The sequence below is a fragment of the Somniosus microcephalus genome, chromosome 2 (assembly GCF_052327205.1).
Source record: "Somniosus microcephalus isolate GS21.2 chromosome 2, FLI_Smic_1.0, whole genome shotgun sequence".
Classification (NCBI taxonomy): Eukaryota; Metazoa; Chordata; class Chondrichthyes; order Squaliformes; family Somniosidae; genus Somniosus; species Somniosus microcephalus.
Window position 1 is genome coordinate 29999095 of NC_140988.1, and position 17511 is coordinate 30016605.

General features: G+C 43.7%; 1 protein-coding gene across 3 annotated transcripts in view; it reads left to right on the forward strand.

Moving 5' to 3' along the window:
* The first annotated feature begins 10270 nt into the window (after positions 1–10270).
* Positions 10271–17511, forward strand: part of jade1 (jade family PHD finger 1) — a 168271-nt gene continuing 161030 nt past the window's right edge. For all 3 annotated transcript variants that reach the window (XM_086008365.1, XM_086008357.1, XM_086008373.1), the window contains exon 1: positions 10271–10593. The gene's annotated coding sequence lies outside the window, so the exon portion shown is untranslated. The remainder of the gene's footprint in view (positions 10594–17511) is intronic.

The following is a 17511-nucleotide window of genomic DNA, read 5'->3' on the forward strand; positions in this document are numbered from 1 at the left end:
ACCTGTACAAAGACCCGCACTCACATCATTCCCATCCTTGCCGAGCTCCACTGACTCCCTGTACCTCAGCAAGCTGACTTCAAGATCTCTATCCACACTTTCAAATCCCTCAATGGCCTCATGCCACCCTACATCACTGATTGCCTCCAGCCATACATCCTATGTGCATCTTTAGTTCCTCTGTCACTTAATCCTTGTTCCTTGCTCCCCACACTCCACCATCCGTAGCCACTCTTTCAATCACTACACCGCTGGAACTTCCTTACTTAAATCCCTCTGCCTTGTCACCAATGTTCCCTTTAAGCTGTGCGGCTGCATTCTAGGGGTCCCATGCAGCCGGTGAGCCAGCATTTAAATTGAAAAAAACCGCACATGCGCGGAATTTTGAATGGGTCACGCAGCCTGTTAAAGGGGCCGCGTGGTCCAAAAAAAATTACTGGGAACATTGCTTGTCACTTCCCTCTCAGCTTTCTTTCAACTATGCCTTCAACCCTCCTTGCCCAGCTTTTCCACTTTCCATTATCCTTCACCTGTGAAGTACTATACTTTAAGCCATCTTTCGGCACATGAAGAGTGCTGTAGAGATATAAGTTGTTTCTGTTCTCACCTGCAACTTCATGCTCCACTTGCACCACGGTACTTGACAAACATATGGTAAAAATACTTTTTATAAAACTACTGAAGCAATCTTATTTGCCACTGCAGCTTTCTTGTATGGCAGTTTCAAATACTCAATACTGTTGGATCCGTGGTTCAGTGGATATGCTATTATTAAATAATCACACGGATGCTGTACATTAACAAATAACAGGTCTTTACTGGAGGAGGGTAGTCTCTAGACTGGGGGTACAGGGGCATGCGCAAAGCTTATATACCGGTGTGGTCACTGCCGGTACTACAGTATACAGGAGCTGTAAAAGTAGTTCTGACTTAAAGGCACATACACTACAATTCCTCCCCTTTTAGATTAGTAATACCCCTAATATTCAAATAACAATTAACATTTCAACATGTACATTAAACAACAAAAGTCCATTTATAGATTCAGTCTTTGGGGCAGCTTCTTGACCCTTTCGGGATAGCGCCTTTCCAGAGGTTCTTGTTCTTGGTGCAGAGGCGATTCTGACCCCTTTTCATCGGGTAGTTCATCGGGTTCCACTGCTACTGGGTCTGAAGTAGATGTTACCGGTATGTCGGGTTCATCCCCAGGTACTCGAGACATGGGGTTGACGCGTTCCTGTGACGCTAAGATCTGATCGACGTGGCGTCTCACAATGTTCTCCCCGACATCCACTGTGTACATTAATGGCCCCTGCCTTGTACATATCGTTCCGGGTTGCCACTTCTCTGTTCGATAGTCACGGGCCAAGACTGGTTGCCCTACATTGAAGTTCCTTGTCGGCTTCTCATTGATGTGCTGGAATTGTTTGTCCTCAACATTTCTTCGCACATTTGGTCTGAGCAAGTCCAGACGAGATCTCAACCTTCGGTTAAAGAACATCATGGCCGGGGTCTGGTTGGTAACTGCATGTGTCGCATTTTGGTAGGCTAAAAAGAAATTGTCCATCTTATGCTGTAGTGGAATTTCATCGTCGCACATGGCCTTTATCGCCTTCTTAAAGGTTTGTACGAACCTCTCAGCCAATCCATTTGTGGCTGGATGATACGGGGCGGATGTGTAATGCCTTACCCCATTCCTTTTCATTAATTTTTGGAACTCGTCGGACACAAACTGTGGTCCATTATCAGAGCAAATCTGCTCTGGCAAACCGTTTCTGGCAAATATGGTCCGTAGGACTGCAATCGTTTTCTCTGTAGTGGTTGAAGACATTTTTATCACCTCAGGCCACTTTGAATGAGCATCCACTGCTATTAAGAACATTGAGTCCATGAATGGACCAGCAAAATCAATATGCACCCGTTGCCATGGAGAGGAGGGCCACTCCCATGGGTGTAGAGGGGCATGTGGTGGTGCATTTTGGACCTTCTGGCATCCTAAGCAGCTCTTAGTTAGGTCTTCGATTTGTTGATCGATTCCCGGCCACCACACATAAGCCCTAGCAAGACTTTTAATTTTCACTCCCCCCAGATGACCTTCATGTAGCTCATTTAGCACTCTCTCCCTTAACTTGGGTGGAATCACCACTCTGGATCCACACATCACTGTCCCCTGGCATACTGACAGCTGTTCTCTTCTGGATGAGAATGCTGGCAACAGTGTTGGCCATCCCCTCACCGTCAATTCATATACCCGTGACAGCGTCGGATCATTGCGGGTCTCCTTCTCTATATCCGCGTTTGTTACTGGCAATCGTTCAATTATTGACGAATAAAATATCTCGATAGGGTCCACTGCTGGTGCTTCCTCCACAGTAGGCAGTGGCAGGCGCGATAGCCCATCAGCGTTCCCATGCTGTTTCGTGCCTTTTTATTCTATTTCATATTGATTCGCCCCTAGAAACAGGGACCATCTTTGTAACCGCTGTGCAGTCATCACTGGAACACCCTTCTTAGGATTAAAGATGGAGACAAGTGATTGGTGGTCAGTCAGCAAGGTGAACTTCTGCCCATGCAGATAGTGGTTGAATTTTTTTACTCCCCATACTAGGCTGAGGGCCTCCCTGTCAATCTGGGTGTAGTTGCGCTCGGCTGAGGTTAGTGACCGAGACGCAAAGGCTACTGGCCTCTCCAACCCGTCTGGGAATTTGTGCGACAGCACCGCTCCAATACCGTAGGGTGATGCATCACATGCCAAACGAATTGGTAGTGCTGGGTTGAAATGGGCCAACACCTCTTTTAATGTGATCAATTCTTTACACTTCTGGAAAGCTCGTCTACGTTCGTCATCCCACTTCCATGGTACCCCTGTTTGCAGTAGGGTGTTCAGCGGGTGTAATACCGTAGACAAATTTGGTAAGAACTTGTGGTAGTAGTTTACCAGCCCGAGGAACGACCTCAGTTGTGACACATTTTCCGGTGCTGGAGCCTTGACTACTGCCTCAATCTTGTCAGGGGACTTATGTAACCCCTCTTCATCGATGACGTGGCCACAATACGAGATCTCTTTCTGGAAAGACTCGCACTTGTGGCGATTAGCTCATAGCCCATACTCCTTTAATCTGGTGAGCACCTTCTCCAAGTTGGCGAGGTGATCACCGTCATTTTCGCCCGTGACCAAGATGTCATCCAAATAACACTGGGTCCCTGGGATCCCTTGCAGGACCTGATCCATCGCCCTTTGCCAGATAGCCGGAGCCGAGGCTACTCCAAACACCAGCCGGTTGTATTGATAGAGACCTTTATGAGTGTTGATCGTAAGGTAATGTTTCGAAGCTTCTTCTACCTCCATTTGCAAGTACGCCTGGGCTAGATCAATTTTGGTGAAGCGTTTACCTCCAGAGAGCGAGGCGAAAATATCCTTAATTCGTGGAAGCGGATATTGCACCGTGTGAAGGACTGGGTTCACTGTCACCTTAAAATCCCCACAGATGCGGACCTTCTTTGGTTCCCCAGGCGTATTACTCAACGACCTCTTCATTACAGGAACGATGGGTGTAGCCCACTCGCTCCAGTCCACTTTGGACAGTACTCCTGAACGTTCCAACCCTTCCAGCTCTGCTTCAACAGCTGGTCTGATTGCATAAGGCACTGGTCTGGCCTTCAGAAACTTTGGGCTTGCATTTTCCTCTATTTTAATCGTTGCTGTTATTCCTTTTAGTGTTCCTAGTCCCTCCTGGAACACTTCTTTTGCGTCAGTTAGCATTTTTGACAGTCGTCCAGGTGTGACGTCGTCATCCTTTTTGGCCTCAACCTTCAGTTTCTGTATGGAATGCCAATCTAATTGTATCTTCCGGATCCATTCACGTCCTAGCAGTGGTGGTCTTCCATTTGGCAATACATATATATCCATTTTAGGTATTTCCTGGCCTTTATATGTCACTTTCACCCTTATTTTTCCTTTGGGGTAGACTTTTTGCCCCGTATACGTCTTCAAGATAATCTCTGTAGCTTTCAAGGGTATGTGTGAAAATAGCTGCTTGTAGTCTCTTTGATTTATGACTGTTAGAGCTGACCCTGTGTCCAATTCCATTTCCACTTGGACTTTGTCTATCTTGAGTGTAACCCAGATAGTCTGGTGATCCTCCATTTCGGTTACCTTATGTAGTTTCAGACAACCCAGCTCCTTGCTTCCGGAGTCTGTGTCACTTTTCTGTTCATCTGAACCACTGTCCATCACCTGGTGTACCTTTTTGTACTTCTCCTGTGGAGATTTCTTACTGTTGGTTTTCTTCCCAGACCTGCAGACTCTTGCTATGTGTCCTGCTTTCCCACACTGTCTGCACACTTGGTCCTTGAACCAACAATCTTTCTGGTCATGTGTTGTTCTGCCGCAGCGATAGCACTTCCCTGTTCCATAGGACATTTCATTGGTGCCATATTCTTGCGGTCTCCGTTGTATCTCTGCAGCGCCCCTTGCGGCTGCTTCATGTGATACTGCCATACTGAAAGCTTTGTCCAGCGTAAGGTCCTTTTCTGATAGAAGCCGTTTCTGGGTTCCTTCACTTTGTAGCCCACACACAAACTTGTCCCTTAACGTGTCTGCTAGTCCCGCTGCAAACTGGCAGTGTTTCGATAGCTTGCGCAGTTCCGTTAGGTACTCAGCATTGCTTTCGTCTTTGTGTTGGTTCCTTTTATGGAACTTAAATCGTTCTGCTATCAGCAGCGGTGTGGGGTTTAAGTGGTCCTGTAGGATTTCTACTATGCTTTCAAAATTCTTGTTTACTGGCTTCTCTGGGGTTATTAGATTTCGCAGTAACCCATAAGTTTTTGCACCCATGGAATTTAACAGAACCAGTGCTTTATTAGCATCTGGCACTTCATTCGCCCTGCAGTACACCTCAATACGTTCCACATATGTCGCCCAATCTTCGACTTCATTGTCGAATGTAGAGATACTGCCACTCTTCGGCATCCTTGGCTGTGCGTTAACTATCACAAATGGCGCCTCCTGCGCTTCCCCTTCTTCTCCGCTGGCACAAAATGGCGTCTCCCGCGCTTTCCTTCCTTCCCGCACTCGCCCTTCTTCTCCGCTGCGGCTTCTAAAAATGGCGTCTCCCGCACTCTTCCTTCTTCTCCGTGGCTCAATGGCGTCTCCCGCGCTCTCCCTTCTTCTCCGCGGCTCAATGGCACCTCCCGCGCTCTTCCTTCTTCTCCGTGGCTCAATGGCGTCTCCCCTTTCTTCGCCCCGCGGACCCTGTTCAGCCCGTGAGCACTGGCTGTGCTCTGCGTGTTCTTCTTTTTATATTTTTCGACGCCACTCAGTCTAGAACCCGGCTGTTTCTTACCCTCTCTCTCTCCGGTTTGTTTTATTGTCCTCGACGCCGCTTGGTGTTCAACCCCTGGCTGCGCCCTGCGCTCTTCACCCTCTGTCTTACCCCGTCGACGCTGCTCGGCTCTCTCTCCGCCGTCGGTCGGCTCCAGTCGCCGCTGCTCGGGAAGGGTCTGCGCTGGACCTGTCGTCGGTCTCTTACTGCTTGTTGTGGCTGGGGAACCAAGCCCGGCTCTCCACAGCCTCCCCTGCGAAGCTGGATCTCTGCCTGACTGCTGGGCGGTTGCTCGTGGTCGACGCCCGTGTTCCTGGCCTCGACTATTAAAAAAATTTTTTTTTTTATGTTGCAGGTAGATTCGAATCGACACTCGTCGCCACTGTTGGATCCGTGGTTCAGTGGATATGCTATTATTAAATAATCACACGGATGCTGTGCATTAACAAATAACAGGTCTTTACTGGAGGAGGGTAGCCTCTAGACTGGGGGTACAGAGGCATGCGCAAAGCTTATATACCGGTGTGGTCACTGCCAGTACTACAGTATACAGGAGCTGTAAAAGTAGTTCTGACTTAAAGGCACATACACTACAAATACCACCTTGCCACTTTTCTTCATACCAAGTATCTTATAGTACACAATTTTTCATGTGCATCAGGTGGGAAGTACTGCATTCATTCATTGTGTGACCACCACCCACACTCTCTGTTTGTATATTCATTGGCATTCTGCCCACAAAGGGCACTTTGTTGAGCCCTCATACTGTCCAGTTTTCCCTGATAAAGACTCAAAATTGTAAACAAGGATGAGAATTTTGAAATCGAGGCGTTGCTTAACTGGGAGCCAATGTAGGTCAGTGAGCAGGGGTAATGGGTGAATGGGACTTGGTGCGAGTTAGGACACAGGCAGCCGAGTTTTGGATGACCTCAAGTTTACGTAGTGTAGAACGTGGGAGGCCAGTCAGGAGTGCGTTGGAATAGTCAAGTCTAGAGGTAACAAAGGCATGGATGAAAGTTTCAGCAGCAGATGAGCTGAGGCAGGGGCGGAGACGGGCGATGTTACAGAGGTGGAAATAGGTGGTCTTAGTAATGTCGCGGATATGTGTAATCACTTTCTCATTATCAACTAAAATTTCTCTCTCCAGTAAAAATGAAGCAATTGATAGTTTAAATCTAAAATGTTACCTGAAAGAAGATTTTAAATTTAATGTCTTCATTTTGTTTGCAAATTATTTGGAAAAAACAAAGAAACTCAGGAATCCTGTTACAACACAAGGAAAGGTACACCCCATCTGCAGATTCCACATTTATGCTGGCAACACCCAGCTCGGCCTCTCAAACACCTCTCTCGACCCCTCCACAGCATCTGTGTTGTCAGACTTCTTGTCCAACACCCAGTCTAGGATGAGCTGCAATTTCCTACAGTTAATCATTGGTAAGGCTGAAGCCATTGTGTTCTGCCACAAACTCCATACCCTAGCCACGGATTCCATCCGCTTCCCCAGACACTGTCTCAGACCGTATCTGACTGTTCACAACTTTGGTGTTCTATTTGACCCCGAATCGAGCTTCCACCCCCATATCCTCTTCAACAGAAAAACTGCCAACTTCCACGTCTGTAACATAGTATAATACAGCACAAACGGAGGCCATTCAGCCCATCGTGCCTGTGCCGACTCTTTGAAAGGGCTCTCCAATTAGTCCCACTACCCTGCTCTTTCCCCATAGCCCTGCATTTTTTTCCTTAACCTTCTCTGCTCTAAAGAGAACCATCCCAGCTTCTCTTATCTCTCCACATAGTCCACCTCTGTTCGTACCTCATTCCATCTGCTGCTAAAACCCTTATCCATACTTTTGTCTACGCCAGGCGCGACTATTCCAATGCTCTCCTCACCAGCCTCTCATCCTCTACCCTCCATATACTTCAGCGCATCCAAAACTCTGCTGCCCGTATCCTATCCTGCACTAAGTCCCGCTCACCTAATACTTCTGTCCCCGCTGACCTACGTTGGCTCCCGATCCCCATAGCTTCAGATTCTTATTGTTGTATTTAGATTCCTTGATGGTCTCACCCTTCCCTATCTCTGTAACCTCCTCCAGCCCTACAACCCTCCCTCCTCCCCCGAACTCTCCATTTCTGTGACTCTGGGCCTCTTGTGCATCTCCCATTCCCTTCGCCCCCAACATTAGCAGCCGTGTCTTCAGCTGCATAGACCCCATGCTCTGGAATCCCCTCCCTCTGCCTTTCCACCTCCCTATACTCCTTTACAGCCCCCTTAAAATTCACCTCTTCAAACAAGCTTTTTGCCACCCCTCCTAATAGCTCCATCTTTGGCTCTGAATTCATTTCTATATAGGCCTCTATGAAGCACCTTGGGACGTTTATCCTTCATTGACGGGAATATATAAATGCAAGTAGATTTTGAAAAAAATTATACAAACGCGTCCCGAGGAGTTCTCTATGCTGAACATGCTCAGATTGCAGCATCTTGGGAATTGTAGGTACAAGCATATTTGTTAACTCCCTTCAGATAACAGAATAATGGCACTGGATAAACAAAATGAATTGTAAGCTCGGGCTTTCGAGGGTGCCTGAGGTATCCAAGTAGAAACATTAATGATGGTACTCAAAGCCACAAATTTTATAGGTAAATGTAATCATGTTACTGTGAAATATGTAACTTTTAAAATGTTTTTATCATGTTAGAAAACTCACTTTGAGCCGATAGTTGGCAGGTGAGTAATTTAATTGGGTCACCGTCTCTTTTATGTGTTGGTAGGTTGTCCTCATGGGTCATTCAGGATTGGTTGCTTGTATGTCTTTAGTAGCTTCTCATTGATATTTTTTAGCTAGTTTCCTCACTTTTGATAGGTTGCAGATACATTTCACTGTAGAAAAATGTGAAGTATTTTTTTTGGAATTAACAATAGGGAAAGTATATAAATCTTGCATTATAACATTTTAAATGGAGTAGAGAAACAAAGGGACCTTGCACAGATCACTGAAGGTGGCATCGCAAGTAGATAAGGCTGTAAATAGGGCAAACATTAATTTCAGCTTTCTGTTTTTCTTTCTGTCTATTTGGAGGCATAGAATACAAAAGCAAGGAGGTAATGTTGAACTTGTACAAACCCATAGTTAATTTGCAGTTAGAGTATTGTGTACAATTTTGAGCACCCCATTGTAGGAATGATATAAAGAGACTATAAAAGCAATGGAAAAGGTGCAACATAGATTCACTAGGATGTTACCAAGGATGAAGGGTTATGATATAATTAATAAGAGAGACTTGAGAAGTTAGGGCTTTTGTTTTATGGGAGCTGGGAGAACTTAAGGGCTGACCTGATGGTGGTCTTCACGATTATGAAGAATAAGATTAGATAAATAGTGACAGATTGTTTCCATTGGTCAGTGAAGTGATAATGAGGGCAAAAGTTTAAGATAATCACACAAATAATTAAAGGGGCGGTCAGAAAAACTTTCTTTACACAGAGGGTGGTCAGAATTTGGAATTCTGTGCCACAAACTGTTGTTGAAGCAGAAACCATATATACTTTTAAAAGCTAATTAGATAGCTGCTTAAAAAGAGGAATATTAAAGTGTGGGTGACAAGAATTAGATTACAACAGTGACTACACTTCAAAAGTACTTCATTGGCTGTAAAGCGCTTTGGGACGTCCTGAGGTTGTGAAGGGCGCCACATAAATGCAAGTCTTTCTTTCTTAAGTGGTTCATGTGATGAAAAACAAAGACTGGAATATCTTGTTTCTGTGCTTTAATATTCTATGTTCCCTTCCCACTGTTCATATATGTTGATATTCTACTTTGAGAAAATCAACAGTGTGGCGCCAAAGTGTGACTGGCAGCAAGTGCCTGCGATTGTACTGATTTTTTTTGATAATATAGATATACAGATATGAAATATATTATTTTGGAATGTATTCAAGGCAGCAACACATTCTGGAGTTTGGCTAATGTTCATAAACATAAACTTCTTTCTTGCAATTTGATGCATACAAACCCCCTTGAGTATTGTACTTTCTTGTAGCCTACTTCATGTCAGCTGTGGCGCAGTTGGTAGCGTGCTAGCCTCTGTTGTTTGTTCAAATACCACTCCAGAGACTTGAGCACATAATCGAGGTACTGAGGGAGTGCTGCACTGTCGGAAGTGCTGTTTTTCAAATGAGCTGTTAAACCGAGGCCCTGTCTGCCCTCTCAGGTGGATGCAAAAGATCACACGGTACTATTTGAAGAAGAGCAGGCGAGTTCCCCCTGATGTCCTGCCCAATATTTATCCCTCAACCAACATCACTAAAACAGATTATCTAGTCACCATCACATTGCTATTTGTGGGATCTTGCTGTGGGTAAACTGGCTGTCATTTTTCCTACGTTACAACAGTAACGCTTTGAGACGACGTGAAAGGCTCTAAATCTAGGCTGACACTCCTGTGCAGTACCGAAGGAGTGCTGCACTGTCAGAGGTGCCATCTTTCGGATGAGACATTAAACCGAGGCCCTGTCTGCTCTCTCAGGTGGATGTAAAAGCACTATTTCGAAGAAGAGCAGGGAAGTTATCCCTGGTGTCCTGGCCAATATTTAACCCTCAGTCAACATCACAAAATATCTGGCCATTATCACATTACTGTTTGTGGGACCTTGCTGTGCGCAAATTGGCTGCCACGTTTCCTACATTACAACAGCGACTACACTTCAAAAAAAGCAATTCATTGGCTGTAAAGCGCGTTGGGACATCCTGAGGTCATGAAAGGCGCTATATAAATGCGAGCCTTTCTCATTAAATGCAAGTTCTTTCTTCTTTATTGCTTATTTTCTATATAATTGTGACTTTAATTTTTAAAATTACCCTCCCTCTTCAGTGTATTTTCAAATTTGGCTGTTAAACAAGGCATCAAGCTTGAGAGGTTTTTTTTGGAAAACGAAAGCTAGATGGCAAAGGAGGTTCACTGTAATTCTGTTGACAAAACATGAAAGTGCTCCCTCGTCTGGCAGCAACCATAGACTAGCAGAAAGAGAAGACAGAATCCTTCCTTCACCCAACCAACTCCACCATAACGACCAACGTCAGTCACTGCATATGTGAAAGAGGGAGCGAGAAAGAGAGATAGAGGGAGCCACAATCTGCTACTGCAGCTGCTTCAATCCACATTCAAAAAAATCTTCAACCATTTCTATCCAGTCTCACCTCAACAGACCAGCTTTAAAGCAAAAAAACAAAACAAACACACACAAAAAAATTACAGCAGGTACTGTTCTCTTTCAATACTTTTAAGCGTTTGGGCTCGTTTTTTTTTGGGGGGGGGAGGATTATTGCAAAGGAAAGAAAAGCAGGAGCACGATGGGGAGTACAGTGAGGGAAGGGCGAAGACCCGATGTTTAAAAAAAAATGTTCCAGCTTTTGATGCCTTTTTCCCGTTGTTGGCCGACTTTCGGCTGCAAGGGTTTTTTTTAAGTTCAGCAATTTGATCCCGAAGGTCGCTGATGATGGAAATAATATAGTACGTCATTAATATGGCGCCAAAAGCTTGTGTGTTGTGAGTGAGCGAGAGCGCAATGGGGGGAAAAAGGAGGGGGGGGTTGAGTGAGGAAGCGTTTGTGTTTTTTTTTGCAAAGTTACGGGGCGGGGGGGAGGGGAAAGCTGCAATGTTTAATATGCATTAAAAATTTTTTTGCAACCAGGTTATTTTTCTGCGCTTTTTTTGTGGGGAAAAAAAATTGCAGCGAGTTGCTTGCGGAGTCCCGGCTGGGCTGTGTGGTGTGTCTGTGTGCACTTCGAACGCTCTGTATATATTTGGCAACTGCTGTTGCCAGGCGGCGTGGAACGTGACGGAGGATTTAGAACGGTCCCCGGATCCGGGCCCCGGCTCGCGCTCACTCGGCACCCTCTCGCCGGCGTGCAACCTGCAGAGCCGAGCTAGAGCAGAACCCAGCCAATGCATCGCATCTGTGCTCGGCGGGGGGGTCGTTATTATTTATATATTTTAATGCAGTTATTTATTTATATATTAAAAAAAAATGCCTTTATTTAAATTGCAAAAATCACATCCTACCGGAAGTGTTTGTGGATTCAAAAGTAATGGCACTCGCCATTTATTGCACAAACACACAGCATACATTTAAAAAAAAAGGGGGAAGGGTAGCAATAAAAGTGTGTGTGTAGCGTATTATTTTGGGGGCACGACACAACACAGACTTGGCGTTTTAACCAACACATGTTGCGCAGAATAAAGCAGTCGAGGACAATAAATAAGGTGCATCGACAAGCGGGACCTTTAAGCACACCGCCTGTAAGTGATTGAAACGACACTTGTTTTAAATCGGGAATATGTTGACGGTCGAGAGGCTGGGCTCTTCAGTTTTTTTTTGGGTGGACGTGTGCACAGCAAGCAGTACGGCGTCAACTTTCTTCAGTCCGTGCCATATGCGGTTACTATTGTTTATGCAGCGTATCACTCAACCGGTATTTGTTTCCCCCCCCCCCCCCAATCTCCATTAAAAAAAAATCCTCTTAACAGAATTTTAGAACTGAAATTATTAATGGGTTTTGTTTCTTGAATTTAGCGTAGCTTCTATCTTTATTTTTTTGGGGGGGAAAAATGCACTTACTTCAGGAATGCTTACTGCAAACACAGCTGCTACCATTCACCACAGAGAAACAGTTTGAAAAGTGAGGCAAAATGAGTTATGTTGGGAGGCACACTTCATATCTGGAGGCCAAATGTATCCCCAGCACTGTACTCAGTACACTGGCATAGCTAGTACATCGATAAAGGTTATCTTTTTTACCAAACTGCAGCATTAGGAGGGAGGGCACACTCCTCGTGATTTCATTAGACTTTGGTGATCCCACTTTTTATAGCTTTTGTTGCAAAGTTTATTGACTTGAGGTTTTTGAAGAATAAACTGCTTTGAGCAATCAACGTGCCTGGGCAAAGCTGGGTTATTTTTTTATTAGCTTTGATTAACCCATATTAATGTATTGCTGTTTGTGACATTTGGTAGGGGTGTAATTATACTATTCCATAATATTTTGTATTTTCGCTTCAATGTGGCTGGTACAATAATAGACAGATCTGAGTAGGAGCGAATGACATCTCAGAGTACTGAAATGTAGTACTTAGTATTAAGAGACACTGTTGCTCAGTAAAATGACTTTTTAAGCAAATCCTGCTTTATCCATGGAGATTGATTTTTTTAAATTGTATTGGTATGTGGTGTAAAACTATCTGCACAAAATTAACTGGCTTACTAGACCAAACCAATATGTTTGTTGGCATATGAGTGTTGTAGAGCTGGACTGATGGAAGTATCAAATTCATTCACTGATCTTTTACAAATTGCCTCATACTTACACCTGTACAGTTTCAGCTTCTAGTATGTTAATTGGATCGGTTGTGTTTGTGTGTTTTATAAAAAAATAAAAAATAAATTCTTGCCAACTTCTGGTACACTTTTAATGAAGTCTTTGTTTTAAGATTATTGAGATAGAGGATCTGCCATGATCATATTGAATGGCGGAGCAGGCTCAAAGGGCTGAATGACCTACTCCTGCTCCTATCTTTCTATGTTAAGGTGAGAAAGTAAGGGGCAAACACTCATTTTCAGAGGGAGTACAGTAGTAAAATTGTGCTTCGGATTCTGAGTGGGGGTGTTCTGTTTCCTCTGCCGTTTGTGGGAACATGTATATTTGCCTCGGAGGGGTTGTGCCGAAGGTAAAATAGATTGGGATTTGCATTTTGTCTCGAGGGTTTTATTGTGATGTCTAATCGTCTATATAAACTGACTCAAGAAATCGGCAGGAATGCAATACAAAATTAGATGTATCTTTTAACCCTTGGCTTTCAAAGATACCAAGGACTGAACCTGACACAACTTCCTGAATTATCAACTACTTTATTTCATTATTTCTATCTAGGCAACGATAATATGATTGTCAATGTAATTATCACAGCAAACAAATTCGGAATTACACTCACTGTGTTTGACTTGGCATAGTGTAATACAGTGCAGAATTACTGTGCATCAGCTTTAGCTGGGGTAAACTTACACAGTGGAACAGTGATATTCAGATTCAATGATTATTACACTATGTGCTTGTTGAAGTTGGCCATTTGAAGTTTATGCAGTAATGTAACAAGTAGCGCTATATGCTTTCTGTTTACATACATTACATACATTTGGATGATCAGCCATGATCTCATTAAATGGCGGAGCAGGCTCGAGGGGCCGAATGGCCTACTCCTGCTCCTATCTTCTTTGTTTCTATGACGTGGATGATATAACAACTTTGATCAGATGCCCTTTAAGATCTTTTGTCAAAACAGTTCAGTCTTCCTCTCGGTGCTAGTTCAGCCTTTCTGGACAAGTTCTCTGGTTTTCTCTCTTGGTTTGTCTGCAGTCTTTCGTTCTTTCTACCCAACACCTGGCATGTACTTCTACTGTTATACTATACCTTTGCTAGCTTATACCACTGAGTCAGCTGTGTGACTACACTTGCACACACTGCTATAAACTATTCCAACAACTGTTGGACATTTCTGTATTATCCATTTCAACATTCTATCTAGCATTCTTCATACTTCTCAACATTCAATTAATGTTCTAAAAGCTAAAGCAAAAACCTCATATTAAAGTACCTCGGCTTATCAGAGTTAAAGCTTTAAACAATCAGCCATTCTTTGTCAAGGTTAGACTTTTAATACATTATTGTTGACAGATTTGCTTCAAAGATGTGGGCACTGCCACTCACTACTGAGAGTAAGCAAAGAATGGTCTTTAAATCCTTTGCTCAACAGTCTCGCTATCTAGGGACTGAAAAGGAATAATTAGCTTCCAATTAAAACTGTACAAGTGCGTTTGTAAATTTTTATTTTTCTGACTTGCTGTTTATGCAGGTACTTTATACCTGCATTTATTTTAATTAAAAGTTAACATGGCATTGTACATATTATTGTTAACAGAACTATCCCAAATCTCAATATTGTTTTTCCATGAGATAAGAAGGAAACTGTCATTTGTTTGATTTGTGCCACTTCAGTCATTATTATGCAGGGTTCAAGGTCAGTTCAAGTCCCAGTTTGCCTTCCGACACGAAAATCATGTGAAGAAGTTGAACCCATAAGTGCTGGATTTGCCACAGGTTTCCCTAAAGTGCTGCACATAGTCTTGTGGAGAAAAGATCTATGTTGATCAGTTTGTTAACTGCAGTGTCTCTGAAATAACTGGAGGCGGCCAAGTTGTGTCTGCCATCTCTGGCAATTAAAACTCTTGTTCTGGGGTGCCTTTAGTCTATGTGAGTTTGATTCTGTTATTATTCTGGGGTGTCTTTATTTGAATGGGCTCCATTCCCGGAACAGCCAAAAGCCACCTGAATTCTATCACTAGTGTCCACAAGGAACAGTTTGTGTTGTAGCAGCCACTGTGTCAAGTGTAGGTCAGACATTTTAACCTGTGTGTATTTTACTGTTATTTAAAGTCTGGCAATCCAGTAAGTTGTACAAAATATATTTATTTGCGACTTTAAGTAGCATTACTGCACAAAATGAAGTGCAGTTTTCAATTTCTTCATTAACAGTTTGCGACTTTTCCGTACCTTGACAGATTTTTGTGAATATGAGCTGAACAACTTTAGCGTAGTTTGAAATCTAAAAAGAATGGCACTGAATAGGTAACAATACTATCCGCCTCTAGCGGTTGATAACTCTTAAAGCCGTTAATATTTTCTTTCCAAGAGGCAGTGTTTCTTAAATTCTGTGGAAAAAAGCGATTTACATAATTTTAATTGCAGTGGACGGCACAGTCTAGTCGAGAGGGATTTGTCAGGAGCTTCAGAAATGTATTGTACTGTACTTGCAACATAAAAATCACTTACATTTTAATTGAACTTCTGAATTTGTTGTCTTTTTTTAAATTCATTTTGATTAAGTGAATTCCCTACTTTTATAATCTGCAGCAGTGCTAGAAAATGTTCTGTTAACTCCCGATAATGAGTAGGATTTTATTTGGTTAATTTATTACAAGTGAAGTTAGTGGAACTTTTAACCAGAGGAGTTGATTCTTGTCGAGAAGCAAAACTAGTGTGAAGGTAGGGAATGGGGTAAGAAGAGCTGCAACAGCTCACCCCAACGATCTAAGATAACACAGCAATACAGACAGGGTGGCACGCGATTGGGAATGGATGGCATAGCAGTCTGTTGCACTTGGTGATCCACTCCACCTATGCTTTTAACTTTTTTTTCATAGCTCTCATTAGGTGTATTTTCTTTTGGCTGTGACCTAGCCATGTCTTTGACTAATTGGGGTAACCGTTATCTGCTTTTTAGCAGAGGGATATGTTTTATTTGTTGCCAGTTTTCTCCTCCCTGCTCCTCTCGTTGAACTTTGGTGTCGAGTTCTACGAGGACAGGTTGCCAAAGTGATTGCTGTTCACGCAAGGGCTTTGGTGAACGTTGGCGAGCTATAGACAGTGAGGGGGCGCCACATTTGTGGCCGATCTTGCCTTTGCCCAGTGTCCACTTGTGACTTTACAGGTCAGGGCTCCGAGCAGACACTCTGGTGATTCCTATCCCAAAGGTCAGAGGCCAGTTGTAGCATCCCTAATGCCACTCTGGCGGAGGACAGCTCACTTGGCAGAGATCATTGCCTCGCCCTGGAACTTCTTGCTTACTATGGCAGATGAATACGTAAAATATGCGGAATGTATAACGTTAGAACTACAGCTGAGGATGCACAGTGATGAAAGTTGTTGAATGGGACTTTCCAAGTTGGTGGAGTGTAATTTTATCTATGTTGGCTCAGAATCCATAGATATAGGAGGTCTGATAAAGGCTTGATTTATTTTTCTTCTAAGAGAAAGTTCAAGATTGGTCTTGATAGAAACAATTAGTCATATATCTAAATAACAACAGAAAACGCTGGAAAAACTCAGTAGGCCAGGGCAGCATCCGTGGAGAGAGAAACAGAGTTAACGTTTCAGGTCGAAGACCTTTCGTCAGAACTGGAAAAAGCAGGAAAAGGAATAGATTTTAAAGCAAGTTAGGGGCTGGGAAAAGGGGGAGGGGATGAAAGAACAAAAGGGAAGGTCAGTGATAGGATAGAAAGCAGAGAGAGATTAAGAGACATTCAAGGCAAGAGGAGGTGGTAATGGGACAGGTTAAGGAACAATGGCCCTGAAATTAGGATCGGGAGCTTGCCGCGCGTGCAAGCCCCCGATCTGCACTCACCCTGCGCGCCGACATCTGAAGCCCGGGCCTGCTTGCATTTCCTGTCACTGGCCCGATTCAGATGTTGGCGCGATGTGCTTACCTGATCCAGCGGCGTAGTTAGTGCGATGTGCTGGCTGGGATCAGGTGAGCACTGTGCAGCCAGTCAGGGGAGGGGAAACTCATTCATGAGTTTGACAGTAAGAGCTGTCAAACTCATGAAAAGTATGGGCTGCCAAAACACTACTTTAACTTTAAATAACATTTTAAAAAACATCCCACTGATTATATTAACTATAAATAAGTTTAAAAAAATGTTTTAAACAATTAATCAATTTTTTGTAAAAAATAAATTAAAAAAAAATAGGGTCTAAAACTAAACTTACCTTACTGTAAATTCTTTAAAAATAACAAACCTGTGGGAAAAAAAATTCTACATTGTACTAAAAGCCCACTTACCTGTAAAACTAAATACTTACGTCTGGTTTTTCCACGCGTAATGACCGGAGGCCTTTACACTCGGGCAACTCTGTGGGGGGGGGGGGGAAGGAATTTCAGTGCGCACGCGCTGCCTGTGCAGTCGCGCGTGTACTGCCTCTTAACCCCTTGGGTCAGAGGACAGGAAATACCGGTTTTCAGCGCATGCGCTGTGCATGCTGAAAACCGGCAATTCCTCCGGGCACACGCGTGAGTACCCCGTCCTTACTCACGTGTTGTGCCCGGAACTACTGGGCCATTATACCTACTACATGTGCTGCAGGAATTCTAGTAGGCTTTTCCTCCTTGCATACTCCTAGCAGTGTAGGGATCTTGAGCCAAGTGACACAACTTATGTACTTGTAACTAGTTTAGCCCCACTTTGTGGCTCCTGTTTCTATTTCCAGCTGAGCTTTTAATGTTGAAGCAGAGTGAGTGTGTGTGTGTTGTGTACAAGCAACAAAATGCGCAGATGAGGCACATCTT